This window comes from Saimiri boliviensis, chromosome 20 (genome assembly GCF_048565385.1).
Source record: "Saimiri boliviensis isolate mSaiBol1 chromosome 20, mSaiBol1.pri, whole genome shotgun sequence".
In the NCBI taxonomy this organism is placed as follows: domain Eukaryota; kingdom Metazoa; phylum Chordata; class Mammalia; order Primates; family Cebidae; genus Saimiri; species Saimiri boliviensis.
This window is the reverse complement of record NC_133468.1, coordinates 32,515,792-32,531,406: the sequence shown is the minus strand read 5'-3', so window position 1 is coordinate 32,531,406 and position 15,615 is coordinate 32,515,792. Positions and strand designations below refer to the sequence as shown.

General features: G+C 53.9%; 1 long non-coding RNA gene across 1 annotated transcript; it reads left to right on the top strand.

Annotated features, from left to right (window-relative positions):
• The first annotated feature begins 683 nt into the window (after positions 1 to 683).
• LOC141582460 (uncharacterized) lies at positions 684 to 13,819 on the top strand. The gene is made up of 3 exons (XR_012515308.1): positions 684 to 746; positions 4,976 to 5,249; positions 13,565 to 13,819. It is a non-coding gene; the product is annotated as an uncharacterized LOC141582460 (long non-coding RNA).
• The last annotated feature ends 1,796 nt before the right edge of the window (positions 13,820 to 15,615 follow it).

The following is a 15,615-nucleotide window of genomic DNA, read 5'->3' as shown; positions in this document are numbered from 1 at the left end:
GGGGGGACAGTTTTATTAATGCCCAGTGCTGCAGCAATTCTGACTGCTGGTGGTCTAAGGAGGGCGTCCCTTAGGGGACAAAGGGCGGGTCATAATCAGGATATCAGTTTTTAGCGTGCCCGAATTCATGCATTGAATGCATTTGAACATGATCACTTTCCTTAACGAGGCGAAGCAGCTTGATGGCCGTCCTGCTTAGAGCTTAGTAAAGCTTTTTTTTCTCCCCCTTGGAGGGTTCGAAGGCCAGCTTCAGCTGAGGCCACATCCAAATTAGGCCGACTCCGCAGGTGCTGCTTGAGTTGCTGACGGCCCTGCCTTCCCTTTTCACTGACTGATCAGCGCTGGCTCTTGCTGAGTGGTGAGAAGATTCTCGAGGAGGCTCAGGACTGGCTGCGGTGTTCTCCTGGGGTTGGACATCAGAAACCCCCTGGCATCGGTGGTCCCCAGGAGGCCCAGAGGTGACTCTGTGAAAATATCATCTCCTCCAGGGACACTCTGGGGCCAGAGATCCACAGAGCAGAGGTCAAGTGGGGGTAGGGAGGGGAGGGTCAGGACCGGCTCCCAGGCTCTGCAAGGAAATGAAGAAATAAAGCAAGAGGAAGAACAGATGTCGCAGGCTTTCCCTGTGCAGCGCGGTGGGCGGTGGGCGGCAGGGACACCCGGGGAGGCGGGCTTGCTGCTCGGAGGTGCGGCTGGCTGCCTTCCTGGGCTGGAGGAGGAAGAGGCTGCTCTCTCATCCTCTGCAGGTAAATGATTTACAACTGGCTCTCAAAAGGAAAACAGAAAAAGAAAGCATGAAACAGAAAGGAAGAGAGAAAGAAGGAAGGCAGGGCTGGGGACGGTGGCTCACGCCTGTAATCCCAGCACTGGGAGGCCGAGGCGGGTGGATCACTTGAGGTCAGGAGTTCGAGATCAGCCTGGCCAACATGGTGAAACCTCGTCTCTACTAAAAATGTAACAATTAGCTGGGTGTGGTGGCGTGCGCCTGTAGTCCCAGGTACTTGGGAGGCTGAGGCAGGAGAATCACTTGAACCTGGGAGGTGGAGGTTGCAGTGAGCTAAGATCATACCACTGCACTCCAGCCTGGGTGACTTCATCTCAAAAAAAAAAAAAAAAAAAAAAAAAGGAATGAAAAAGAGAAAGAAACAGAGAGAAAAAGGGAGGGGCCAGGTGCAGATCATGCCCTATAATCCCAGCACTTTGGGAGGTCGAGGCAGGAGGATTATTTAAGGCTAGGGTTTCAAGACCAGCCTGGGCAACATAGCAAGATTCTGTGTCTACAAAAAAAATTTTTAAATGAGCCAGGTGTGGTGGCGCGTGCCTGTAGTCATAGCTACTTGGGAGGCTGAGGTGGGAGGATTGCTTGAGGCCGGGAGTTCGAGGCTGCATTGAGCTATGATGATGCCACTGCACTCCAGCCTGGACAACAGAGCAAGACCCTGTCTCAGAAAAAAAAGAGAGGAGGTAGTAGTGTCAAGATGTTAGGATATGCAGGCGCCTTCTGTCTCTGTCTCTGTCTCTGTCTCTGTCTCTGTCTCTGTCTCTGTCTCTCTCTCTCTCTCTCCAGCACACGCTACTCAGCGCCTGCCCACCCCAGCCCATGGTTGTATTAATGAAACCCCAAAGAAGCTCCCAGGGCTACCCCAAGGGAGGGCAGAGCAGGGGCTGAACCTGGACCCAACCCCACGTGTAGGACTTGCTCTGTGAAGCCTTCTTGGGAGCAGTTTCTGGAATGTCCCACAGCACCTGTGGCTCTCAGCCCGAGATCCTGAGAGGTGGATGCCAGTGGGTTTTGGGGTCCCTGGGGACTGCCTGGCCTGGCCTGACCCTGCTCAACTTACCCCTCTGTGCCCCGGGGCATCTGTTATGGGTGACACTGTCCTGGCGGCTGGAGGGCAGAGCTTTCTGGGTTACCCAAGCCAGGTGATGACAGACGGGGTCTTTCCCCAGGGATGTGCCCACAGGAGAGGATGGCTTTAGCTGCATGTTGGGGGCGGCTTCCAGACTGTTCTCAGAAGCGTGGGGCCCCGTGCAGGGCATCTGGGCACTGGATCACACTCTCCCAGCTCAGTCCACAACGGCACTTTGCCCTCCCCTTTAAGTACCCGTGTGTGTGACTGCATGCCTCTGTGTGTGTGTGTGTGTTTTAAATTCATCGCTTTTGGTCTTCCTTTTATTATCTTTTTCCTTTCTTCCTTTTTTTTGAGACGGAGTCTTGCTCTGTCGCCCAGGCTGGAGTGCAGTGGTATGATCTCAGCTCACTGCAAACTCCACCTCCCAGGTTCAAGTGATTCTCCTGCCTCAGTCTCCCGAGTAGCTGGGATTACAGGCACCTGCCACCACACCCAGCTAATTTTTGTATTTTTATAGAGATGGAGTTTCACTGTGTTGACCAGGCTGGTCTCAAACTCCTGACCTCGTGATCTGCCCACCTCGGCCTCCCAAAGTGCTGAGAATACAGGTGTGAGCCACTACACCCTGTCTATTTTCTTTTTTCTTTTCTTTTCTTTTCTTTTTTGAGACGAAATTTCACTCTTCTTATCCAGGCCGGAGTGCAATGGCGCCATCTCGGCTCACCGAAACCTCCGCCTCCTGGGTTCAGGCAATTCTCCTGCCTCAGCCTCCTGATTAGCTGGGATCACAGGCACGTGCCACCATGCCCAGCTAATTTTTTGTATTTTTAGTAGAGACAGGGTTTCACCATATTGACCAGGATGGTCTGGATCTCTTGACCGCGTGATCCACCCGCCTCGGCCTCCCAAAGTGCTGGGATTACAGGCGTGAGCCACCGCGCCCGGCCCTTTTCTTTCTTTTTTTAGAGACAGGGTCTTGCTTTGTCACTGAGGCTGGAGTGCAGTGACGCAATCATGGTTCACTGCAGCCTCCAACTCCTGGGCTGAAGCAATCCTAGGACCTCAGCCTCCTGAGTAGCTGAAATAACCAACACACATCCCCATGCCAGGCTAGTTTCTAAATTTTTGATAGTGATGATTTCTCGTTATGTTGCCCAGGCTGGTCTCAAACTCCTGGGCTCAAGCGATCTGGCCACCTTGGCCTCCCGAAGTGCTGGGATTACAGCCATGAGCCACCGCGCCTGGCCTTCTTTTCTTTCATGAATGCAGTGACAGACCTTGGTTGGTGTCTAGTCTCTCTTCTGGTTTGCTGTGTGACTCTGCCCTGGTCACTTGGCCTCTCTGGGCCCTAGTTTTATCATCTACCCTACATGCCCTTTGAAAAGTTTCTTTGTAAATGGGGTGTTTGGGGGCGTGGTACAGGCCACCGATGGGCCAGCATGGTGGTGGGGGTGGGTTCTCAGCTCTTCCCTCATCTGGCTGAGTCCACTCTTGTGTCTGAGCCCGGGTCCCTGGTACGCTCTGATGCCACAGTTTCCTGAGGTCAGGACCCAACTGAAGCCTCCACTTAGGGCTCAATCATGGGGGCTTCCTGTAAGAGGTGATGCCAAAGTGGGCCCTCAAGGGTGAGGCTGCGGAGACATCTTTCCCGGCAGGATGATCGGCCCTTGCAAAGGCCAGGAGGCAGCTGTAGGAGAGTGGGAGCCTCAGAGGACAGAGGTGGAGCATAGAGTGTCCCGGTCACTGTCCCTCAGGGTTTAGTTTCAGGCAGGGAAGGAGCTAGAGGGGCTCATTTTGGTCAGAGCTGGGGCACCCCAGGGCATGGCAAGGGCGTCCGCCAGACCGGGCTCCGACCCTGCCTCTGCCATCCATCCACCCCCATGTGCCCTTGGGCTCCGAGCCTGTGTTCCCCGTTAGGAAAACACCGAATCGACAGCTGGGAGCAGTAAATTAAAGCAGCTCCTTGCTTCTGGCACAGGGGGTCTCCCAAGCCCCCTGGTTTTGTAGCGGCCCCCTTGGGCCTTTTCGCTCTCACGAGGGGACCTAAAACCATTAGCCCCAAACCGAGGGAGCAAAGGCAGAGGTGAGGAACTATCCCGGAAGGATGTAAAGAGGAAACTGAGGCACCCTCACTTAGGGAGCACCGCCCGGGGAGTCTCCTGGTGGCTCCTCCCTCCCCACGGTTGATTCGTGTTTGTCCGCTTGGTCCTGCGTCCCAGGGGCATGGATGGGTCGTGCGCCCCAGGTCTCCTGCTAAGGGACCGGACAAGCCCCTGGGACCACGGGAGCTGCCCGAGGGCTAAGGATGCCAGGGGTGGGGAGGGATGGTGGTGGAAGGGGCCCCGGGTCCGTGTCCGGAGCTTCGGGGCGAGCCCAGGGCCGGGAGAGCGGGGACCCGGTTGGTGGCAGCGCGACCCCTTTGGTCCATCCCGATCCTCGTTGGCGTGGCGCCACCTAGCGGCGGCGGGGGGAAGCGGCGGCGCGACTTCGTCCAGGGGGGCTTCGTGGGGTCCGGAGTTCCCCCGCGCATCTCCCGGGCCCTCAGCGAGGGAACGACGGGAAGGCGGGCAGGAAGGAGCCGCCCTGGCCTTGGCCAGAGGAGCAGGAGGTGAGGGCGACGCTGTAGCCCCTGACACCTGAGGGTTTGGTGCCCGGGGAAGAGGTGGGAGGAAGGCAGGCAGGGCTGACTCAGCCCTGACCTTGACCCTGATCTTGACCCCAGGCCCTGTAGTTTGCTTCCTTCGCCCTGGTTTCCGGGAACAGCAGCCTCCACTTAGTCCCATCAGGGAGGTCAGGGAGGAGGCAAGAGAGGCGGGATGTCCAGCCTGGGCAGGGAGGAAGGTCAGCCCTGGGGGTGCAGCAGGGGTGGCGGGGGCTGGGTAGGGTGGGCTCAGGGTGACGCTGGGAAGGACAGGAGGCACAGGCTTTGGGTCACAGGCCCAGTATGGGCTGCAGGGTGGGACCTGTGGCAGAGGACCCCAGGAGGCAGGAAAGTCAAGGATCTGAGAGGCCGGGGGCTGGAGGGTCTCCTGTTCCCTCAGTAGGATCCTACCCTCATTCCTTAGAAGTAGGAGGTCCCCAAGCCACTGCTTATCTCTCTGTCCTTATCCCCTGCCCCGCAGGCTGCAGCCTCTTCCTCCCTCCCCTGTCACTGAAGGACCAACCAGGAATGCTGTGTTTAAAACAGACCTGACGCATCTTTATGGAGCCGGACGGTGGGGTGCCGGGGTCTGAATGGTGCTGTGTGTAGGGGGCTGTGTGCTCGGCTCTCAAGCCTGGAGAAGGTCCCTCTGGCTCTGCCCAGATTCCACATTGACTTTGGGCAGACCAGCATCGTGCCCAGCAAAAGGCCCCAGTAAATTCCTGCTCGTGAGGCTGGAGATGCTCGGTCTGCGGGTGAGTGGACCCCAATACTACGGCGGAACCCCAACATTGCAGTGGCACCTCAGTACAAGGCAAGGCTGTGCCACCTGTCATAGGTCATTGAGAGACATTAGCATAGTGATGATGTTTGTGTGTGTGTGTGAGAGGGCACACCTCTGTGTTGTTGTATGTGTGTGTATCTGGTGTGTGAATACATGTCTGTGTGTTTGTGTGTGTCTCTGTGTGTTTGTGTATTCATATGAATGTGTAAATACATGTCTGTGTGTAAGTGTGAGGGACTTCCCTGTGTGAATGCCTGTGTGTGTCCGTGAATGTGTCTCTGTGTTAGTGTGTGTCTGTGTGTGTGAATGCATGTCTGGGCATGCCTATGTGTATATCTGTATGTCTGTTAGTGTGTATGTGAGTGCACATCTGTGTGTGACTGGAGCTCTGGGCAGTGGTCCCCGTGGCTGTACAATTTGGGACATGCCTTCTATGCTCTGCTCGCCTCTGTGGGGCAGTGGGTGCCTTCCTGTTTCCCTAGTGAAGTAGGGGGTCCCCTTTTCTCCTCTGTCTCCCATGTCTCACCCCAAACCACAGTCCTGCTCTCTGCAGATGCTGCCTCGGGCTGTGTCTGCTAAGGGGAGGGCTCAGAGACACCCAGCTTCATGACTTCAGCCTGAGAATCAATCTATCCTTTCGTTTCTCTTCCCTCCCTCCCTCCCTCCCTTCTCTCTTTCTCTCTCTCTCTCTTTGTTTTTTTGAGACTAAGTTTCACTCTGCTGCTCGGGCTGGAGGGCAGTGGCGCGATCTCAGCTCACCGCACCCTCCGCCCACCTCCCAGGTTCAAGTGATTCTCCCACCTCAGCCTTCTGAGCAGCTGGGATTACAGGCACGTGCCTCCATGCCCAGCTAATTTTTGTATTTTTAGTAGACACGGAGTTTTACCATGTTGGCCAGGCTGGTCTCGAACTCCTGACCTTAAATGATCTGCCTGCCTCAGCCTCCCAAAATGTTGGGATTACAGGCGTGAGCCCCTGTGCCCGGCCCAGCCTGAGGGTCTCGTGTAAGGAGATTCAGGAGGAAAACAATGAGGAAATAAAGCCGGATATGGGCCAGGCATGGTGGCTCACGCCTGTCATCCCAACACTTTGAAAGGCCTGGATGGGTGAATCACCTGAGGTCAGGAGTTCAAGACCAGCTTGGCCAACATGGTGAAACTCCATTTCTATTAAAAATTCCGAATATTGCCGGGCGCGGTGGCTCAAGCCTGTAATCCCAGCACTTTGGGAGGCCGAGGCGGGTGGATCACGAGGTCAAGAGATCGAGACCATCCTGGTCAACATGGTGAAACCCCGTCTCTACTAAAAATACAAAACATTAGCTGGGCATGGTGGCGCGTGCCTGTAATCCCAGCTACTCAGGAGGCTGAGGCAGGAGAATTGCCTGAACCCAGGAGGCGGAGGTTTTGGTGAGCCGAGATTGCGCCATTGTACTCCAGCCTGGGTAACAAGAGCGAAACTCCATCTCAAAAAAAAAAAAAAAAAAAAAAAAAAAAAAAAAAAAAAAAATTCCGAATATAGCTGGACATGGTGGTGGCCACCTGTAATTTCAACTACTTGGGAGGCTGAGGCAGGAGAATCACTTGAATCTGGGAGGTGGAGGTTGTAGTGAGCTGAGATCATGCCACTGCATTCCAGCCTGGGCCACAGAGCCAGACTCTGTCTTTAAAAAATAATTAATTAATTAAATGAAAAAGCCAGATGCATGAGGATGCTCATATGTTTTCTGCTGTGTCTGGGGCCTGCAGTCCAGAACGCACCACTCCAGACCTGAGCAAGCGAAACAGAGACTTGGATTCTCAGTGGGAATCCTGGACCCTTAAGGTTCCTTTGCCTTTTTTTTGAGACGGAGTTTTGCTCTTGTTGCCCAGGCTGGAGTGCAGCGGCATGATCTTGGCTCACTGCAGCCTCTGCCTCCAGGTTCAAGCGATTCTCCTGCCTCAGCCTCCCAAGTAGCTGGGATTACAGTTGCCCACCACCACATCCGGCTAATTTTTGTGTTTTTAGTAGAGACGGGGTTTCACCATCTTGGCCAGGCTGGTCTCGAACTCCTGACCTCAGATGATCCTCTTGCCTCGGCCTCCCAAAGTGCTGGGATCACTGTGCCTGGCCAAGGTCCCTCCATTTGTAAACGATACAGGTGGGATTCGAACCCAGGCTGCGCACATGTCTAAAGGCAGGAGCTCAGACCAACACCAAGGGCACCCTGGGGTCTGGGTGTGCCTCAGGGTGGGCACCAGTGCCCACTGCCTAGAAGCCTGGCTGTTGCTCCCGGGGCTGTGAGAGCTGACCCTCAAGGTCATGGTGGACAGTTACTCTGTGCTTGGGTTTTGGGCTCAGAGTTTAGGCAGACGTCTGGCCACTCTGAGAACTGTCCCCAGGCGTCATCGTTCCTGGGGCCACACAGAGCCCTGACCTGCCCCGCTCGGGATTGCCTTTGTCTCCATTGGCTGGCCTGGGAAGAGGGCACAGGGCTCTGGCGGGCTCTGACGACCTGCCGCTGTGTGGTCGGGCTTGGATGGTGGGACTCCAGCTTCTCTGGGCTTTCGCTCCTGCCAGGTGGTTTAGCAACAGGATCAGGAGGGCCTGAAAGCAGCCGGGCTGCTGCGGGTCTCTCTGCCCTCTGCTCCAGCCGGTCATCAGTTCCACCTAAACATCTAGATCCAATTCCTACTTTTCCCTTTTTTATTTTTTATTTTTTTATTTTTGAGACAGAGTCTCAGTCTGTTCCGAGGCTAGAGTACAGCGGTGCAATCACAGCTCACTGTAGCCTCCAACTCCTGGGCTCAAGGGATCCTCCCTCCCCAGCCTCTCAAGCAGCTGGGGCCAGAGACAAGCACCACCACATTGAGCTAATTTTTAAATTTTAATACAGATGGGTGTATCCCTATGTTTCCCAGGCTGGTCTTGAACGCCTTGGGCTGAAGTGATCCTCCCACCTCGGCCTCCCAAAGTGCTGGGATTACAGTCATGAGCCACTATGTCCAGCCTCCCTGCTCTTTAAAATATTATTATTATTTTTTTTAGAGACAGAGTCTTGTGCTGCCACCCAGGCTGGAGTGCTGTGATGTGAGCATAGCTCACTGCAGCCTCAAACTCCGGGCCTCCAGCGATCCTCCCACCTCAGCCTCCCAAAGTGCTGGGACTACAAGAATAAGCCACCTTGCCCAAGCCTGCTTATCCTCTGCTTGGGTCTTTCATTGATCGGCATTTAAAAATTGAGACTGATAATATTAGTGTCAAAAGACAGGTACGGAAACTGAGGCATGGGGAGGAAAATGATGTACCTGAGGATGGCCAGAAATTGGTGGGTAAGTTGGGAAAAATTTGGAGCCCTGGGTGGTGTCCTTTCACTGGGGATTACTGGATGAGGAGTCCTGGGACATCTATCGTGGGACTCCCTCTGAATGGTTTTGTATTTTTAAAATTTAATTAATTTTAAATTAATTATTTTATTTTTTGAGATGAAGTCTCACTGTGTCACCCAGGGTGGAGTGCAGTGGCATAATCTTGGCTCACTGCAACCTCCGCCTCCTGGGTTCAAGTGATTCTCCTGCCTCAGCCTCCCGAGTAGCTGGATGACAGGCGCCCACCACCATGCCCGGCTAATTTTTGTATTTTTAGTAGAGATGGCGTTGAGGTCAGATCACTGACTTCAAGTGATCTGCCTGCCTTGGCCTCCCAAAGTGCTGGGATTACAGGCATGAGCCACCGTGCCTAGCCTCTGAATAGTTTTAGATTTCACCATGTGTGAACATAGGGATGATGGCGATATATAAATATTTTATATTTTATATGTATAATTTTTTATTTTATATGTATAATATATTTTGAAAACAACGTAGAAGTTTATTTCTCTCGAATATAATGGTCTGACAACAAACAATCTGGGAATTCCACGGCAGTTCCACAGTGTCAAGGAACCATTCTTCGTTTTCCTTGTGTCTTGCTGGGCTTTCTTGTCTTGCTCAGCAGGTGACTTATATCTTTGAGTCCAATACGGCTGCCTCAGCTCCTGCCATCACTTCTATCAACCAGCTAGTGGCAAGGGGGAAAGAGGAAGGGAAAAGTGTGTGCCTTTCCTTTTTTCACCCCAGTTTAAAAATATCAGATGGGCTAGGTGTGTTGGCTCATGCCTATAATCCCAGCACTTTGGGAGGCTGAGGCAGGTGGATCACCTGAGGTCAGGAGTTCGAGATCAGCCTGGCCAACTAGCAAACCCCGTCTCTACTAAAAACACAAAAAATTAGCTGGGCGTGGTGGTTCATGCCTGTGATCCCAGCTACTCAGGAGGTTGAGGCAGGAGATCACTTGAACCCAGGAGGCGGAGGTTGCGGTGAGTGGAGATTGCACTATTTGTACTCCAGCCAGGGCAACAAGAGTAAAACTCTGTCTCAGGGGAAAACAAAAATCAGATGACGCAGCCTGGGTAGCATGGCGAGACTCTAGCTCTACACAAAATACAAAAATTGGCCAGGCACAGAGGTGCAAAGCTGTAGTCCCAGCAGCTCAGGAGGCTGAGGCGGGAGGATTGCTTGAGCCTGGGAGGTCAAGGCTGCAGTGAGCTGCGATTGTGCCCCTGCACTCCAGTCTGTGTGACAGAGGAACACCCTGTGTCAAGAAAGCCCACAAAAAGCAAAAAACCAAAAGCTACCCCAAAACCCAAAAAGCAACTGACGGATGAAGATATTTTAGAGAGGAGATGGAGGCTCAGAGAGGTCAAGCACTTTGTGCAATGTCACACAGCATGCGAATGACGAGGCTGGGCCTCGTGGGTCTGCGGACGCTGGGACTTACCTTGAGATATGTATGCTGTTTTGGGGAGAGGCTGTGGCCATGTACAGGGATGGGGAGGGGGACTGTCCCCACTGTTCCCCCCACCTCCAAGCACACAGAAATCCATCTGGGCCCTCCACCCCTGGGAGCCAGGCCAGGAATTTTCCCCACAGCCTAGGAGAGGTCACATTAGTAATCTCTCTGTCCTTCCCTTCTCTTCCCAGGAGCTTTAAGATGCTGGGAAAATAGGAACGACTTAGTAATGAGTTACTTTAATTGGATTTTTCCCAGTATTGGTATGCAGAGGTTATCATTGAGTGATTTACTGAGTGGTCCCTGCCAGAGTTCAGCTTCGGTGCAGGCTTGTGAGTGTGTGCGCGCGCGTGCGTGTGCGTGCCTGGTGTGAGCGTGCAGACACGTGCTTCTGGACTGATACATGTCTGCGTGTATGCGTGTGTATCCTGCACTTTCAAAAAGGCCTCAAACAGCTCTTTATCCAGAGGGCTCTTCTCCCTCCACCCCTCCGTCCCCGCCCCCCGCAGGAGGGAAGCCAGGAGGGGGACGGCTGGCAGCGGGGCACAGCGAGGAGCTGTCTGGGATGGTGTATGTTGTCACTGGCAGCCAGGCATATGAGTCACCGGCCAAATTAACTCAAGTTTCCTTTGGGGAAAAATGTAATCAGTTATTGCATTCTGATTCATTTTAGCAAATTAACTCGTTCAGTTTTTTATGTATTTATTTTTTAAATTTTGGGGGTGGCGCTGGTGGCAACAGCTTGGGAGGAGGTTGAGGGAGGCCTGAGTGGAGGCAGCCATGTTGCGTGCCTGTGCGTGCGTGTGCGTGCGTGTGTGCCTGTGTGTGCACATGTGTGTCCGTGTGTACATGTGTGAGTGTGTGCATGTGTCAGTGTGTGCGAGCGTGTGCACATTGTGTGCATGTGTGTCTGTGAGTGCATGTGTGTGCACATGTGTCCATGAGTGCCTGTGTGTGCGTGTGTGCATGTGTGTGTACGTGTGTACGTGTGTGCCTGTGTGTGCATATGTGTGCATATGGGTCCTCGAGGACCGGATTCCAGAGAAGGTGGGTCCTGCCTGAGCCTAGGGCAGGGGCTGCTGTCCTGGGGCTGACGTGGCCCTCCGGCCCTGCTGGGACGGACCTGCAGGTGGAAACACCCCTTCGAAGAAGTACTTCACTGCCCGCAAAGCACATTCCCTCCACACTCTTGTGCCCACCAATCAGGAGGGCACGGTAGCCGGGCTGTGCTCAAGCGAGAGGGTCTCCTGGGGCCTGAGCAGTCCTCATGGGACATACTGCTTTCTGGCCAGAAGGCACCTGTCTGGAAGATTCCACCAGGCCTGTCTCTGTGCGAATGATCCACTGTCATGGCTCCCAAGGCACCCGGGGCTCAGTGCTCCAGCGTGGGGCTTTTACGTTCACGCATTTCATTCTCAGTTTTTTTTTTTTTTTTGGAGATAGAGTCTCACACTGTCTCCCAGGCTGGAGTGCAATGGCTCACTGCAACCCCTACCTCCTGGGTTCAAGCAGTTCTGCTGCCTCAGCCTCCCAAGTAGCTGGGGTTACAGGCACCACCACCATGCCCAGTTCATTTTTGTATTTTAGTAGAGACGGGGTTTCACCATGTGGGCCAGGCTGGTCTCAATCTCCTGACTTCATGATCCACCCACCTCGACCTCCCAAAGTGCTGGGATTACAGGTGTGAGTCACCACACCTGGCCTCATCCTCACTTCTAGCCCTAAGGTAGGTACTGCAAACCCTGTTTTACCCCGTGCAGGGGAATCCCACCCGAGTTCCCACAGTGATCCCGGGCCCTGCTTCCTTCCCCTCTCAGTAGGGCCCTGCATCGTCCCTGCCTCAAATGCTGGGGAGTACAAAAGGCGTTTGATATTTTTTCTTCTGAGATGGAGTTTCACTCTCATTGCCTAGGCTGGAGTGCAATGGCATGATATTGGCTCACTGCAACCTTTGTCTCTAGCGTTCAAGCAATTCTCCTGCCTCGGCCTCCTGAGTGGCTGGGATCACAGGTGTGCACTGCCACACTCAGCTAATTTTTTTTTTTTTTTGTATTTTTAATTGAGACAGGGTCTCACTGCATTGGCCAGGCTGGTTTCAAACTCCTGGCCTCAGGTGGTCTGCCTACCTCGGCCTCCCACAGCGCTGGGATTACAGGTGTGAGCCACCTTGCCTGGCCAACATTTGATCCTGAAGAGTTGTCTGGGCACCTGGACTCATGTCTGTAATTCCAGTGCTCTGGGAGGCCGAGGTGGGAGGATTGGTTGAGGCCAGGAGGTCAAGACCAGCCTGGGCAACATAGCAAGACCCCATCCCTACAGAAAATTCAAAAATTAGCCAGGTGTGGTGGCTCGTGCCTGTGATGTAGTCCCAGCTACTCAGGAGGCCGAGGCAGGAGAATTGCTTGAGCCCAGGAGTTCGAGGCTGCAGTGAGCTATGATAGCACCACTGCACTCCATCCTGAGCAGCAATCAAGACCCCTGCCTCTATAAAAAATTTTAAAAAAGAGCTAGGTGTGGTGATACATGCCTGTAGTCCCGGTTAATGAGGAGACCCAGGCAGGAGGATTGTTGGAGCCCAGGAGTTGGAAGCTGCCGTGAGCTATGATGGTCAACTTCACTCTGGCCTGGATGACGGGGTGAGAACCTCTCTCTTAAAAAATAATAATAATAAAATAAAATAAAGAGCCATATCAGAGCTGGGTATGGTGGCACACGCCTGTAATCCCAGCACTTTGGGAGGCCGAGGTGGGTGGATCACCTGAGGTCGAGAGTTCGAGACCAGCCTGGCCAACATGGAGAAACCCCATCTCTACTAAAAATACAGAATTAGCTGGGCATGGTGGCGCATGCCTATAATCCCAGCTACTCGGGAGGCTGAGGCAGGAGAATCATTTGAACCCAGGAAATGGAGGTTGCAGTGAGCTGAGATGGCACCATTGCACTCCAGCCTCAAAAGAAACTCCGTCTCAAAAAAAAAAAAAAAGCCGTACCAAGCCAATGAGCCTGAGGGTGGCCCATGCTTCCGCTCGTGGGGGTTTCCCCGGGGTGGTGGTGGGGGACTGTGGCCTTGTGGGCCTCCCGCCGGCCAGATGGCATCTGCTTCTGGTTGGGGCCTCGGCGCACACCTGTTCTCCCCTGGAAGCTCCCTCCTCCCTCCGCATCAGGCCCCCCCAGGCCTCAGCAGCCTAACTTCTGCTTTCGCCGGGAGCCTCCCAGACCTCCGCCAGCTCGTACGCCCTCCCCGTAACTTCTCCCACGCCGCCGTGTCCCGCTGACCGCGGCCGCTAGATTGGGATCCACTGTGGGGATGGAGAAGGGTCCCGGCCGCCTGGGCTGTAGGCAGGATGGGCCACGCCCCGAGTCTGAGCAGGGCGTCCATGGCATGGGGGCCGGGACAGACAGTGCTGTGTTCGTTTGCAATAGGACAGTTCCAGGAAGGTCCCGCCAGAGCCCCGTCTTTCCTTGGTTTGTCCCCAGATACCACATAACCCCCAGGTGGCTGGGCCGGGCCTGGATCCCAGAAGTTTCTTCCGAGTCTCCTGAGCCCTTCTGCCCAGCGGCTGGCATTTCTGCTGGTGATTCACTGACCTCGGCGCTGCCACGGCGTTGCCTTGGGACGTCTCCCTCCAGCTGGGACCTGGAATTCCCACTCCTTAGGCAGACACAATAGCAGGGGATAGTTTAAATAAATCGACATTCATTCGCACTGTGTGTATAACATTTCTACGTATCTAATCATCCATCCACACACATGGGCACCAATGGTCACTGGAGTACCTCTCGGTCACGGAATTATCAGTGACTTTTGTTCTGTTTCTTTTTCTCTCTTTTATTTTGGGATAGGGTCTCACTCTGTTGTCCAGTTGGAGTGCAGTGGCCTGAACTCAGCTCACTGCAGCCTCAAACTCCAGGCCTCAAGCAATCCTCCCACCTTAGCCTCCCAAGCAGCTGGGACCACAGGCATGTACCCCCACACCCGCTGATTATTAAAATTGTTTTTGGCCGGGCTCAGTGGCTCACACCTGTCATCTCAGCACTTTGGGAAGCTGAGGCAGGTGGATCAACAGGTCAGGAGTTCGAGACCAGTCTGGCCAACATAGTGAAACCCCATCTGTACTAAAAATACAAAAAATTAGCTGGAGGTGGTGATGTGCACCTGTAATCCCTGCTGCTCAGGAGGCTGAGGCAGGAGAATCGAGTGAATCCAGGAGGCGGAGGTTGCAGTGAGCTGAGATTGCACCATTGCACTCCATCCAGGCTGGGCGACAGTGTGAGACTCTGTCTCAAAAAAAAAAAAAAAAAAAAAAATGTTTTTGTGCGGAAGGGGTCTCGTTGTTGCCCAGGCTGGTCTCAAACTCCTGGGCTCAAGTAATCATCCCATCTCAGCCTCCCCGGTAGCTGGGACTGCAGGTGCACTTTGATACACCTAGTTCATTTTCCTACATATTGTAGAGACGGTTGGAGGGGGAAGTCTTGCTGTGTTGCCCAGCCTGGTCTCAAATTCCCGGCCTCAAGCGAGCCTCCCATCTTAGCCTCTGAAGTAGCTTGGACTACAGGTGCGCTTGGCCATGCCTGGCTCATTTTTCTGTATTTTGTAGAGATGATTGGAGTGGGGAGGTCTTGCTATGGTGCCCAGGCTGGTCTTGAACACCCGGGCTCAAGCGATCCTCCTATCTTGGCCTCCCGAAGTGTGGGGTGACAGTCATGAGCTACTGTGCCTGGCTGAGACAGTTGCCTCTGTGCTTTCACATGACGGGGCTGGCAGCTTTGGTGAGGATGAGATGGTTCCTTGTAGAAGATTGTGATGCTGTTGACACTGGACACCCACGCTTTGGTGTGGACTTGACCTGCATCTGCAGTGGTGGCATCGTCCATGAGGTGGGCAGTGTGGCCAACACTTGAGCATCCAAGTAATGCAGGGGGCTACGGGGCTGTGCCACTGGAGAGAGCGCCTCAGGGAACCGCTGCAGCCAAGCAGGGGCCATCTGTGAGCCATCCCTGGGTTCCTGGCATGATCTGGGAGGATCTGGGGTAACACAGGGACTGCCTCCTGCAGAGCTACAGGCTTTTGGGGGGCACAAGCCAAGCCTCGGGATTGGAGGGGGGGGAAGATACATCTGCACACACACGCATTTGCACACCATGGCTGGCTGGGGCCATAACTGCCCAAGGGGTTCACCCTGCCCACTGCCAGACAGCCGATTCATCACGACAGGGAATTGCAGTAGAGAAAGAGTAATTCACCCAGAGCTGACTATGCTGGAGACTGGGGTTTTATTATTACTCAAATCAATCTCCCCCAGCATTTGGGGAGCAGAGTTTTTAAGGAGAATTTGGTGGTTGGGGGGAAGACAGTGAGCCAGGAGAGCTGATTGGTCAGGGATGAAATCACAGGGAGTTGAAGCTGTCTTCTTGTGCATATTTAGACTCTCTTTTAATTATATGCAAATCAAGGGGTGGACTATTCAGAAATTTCTAGAAAGAGGTGGTAACTTCTGGATGCTGTGGCAAAGGAAAACTGACGTGCT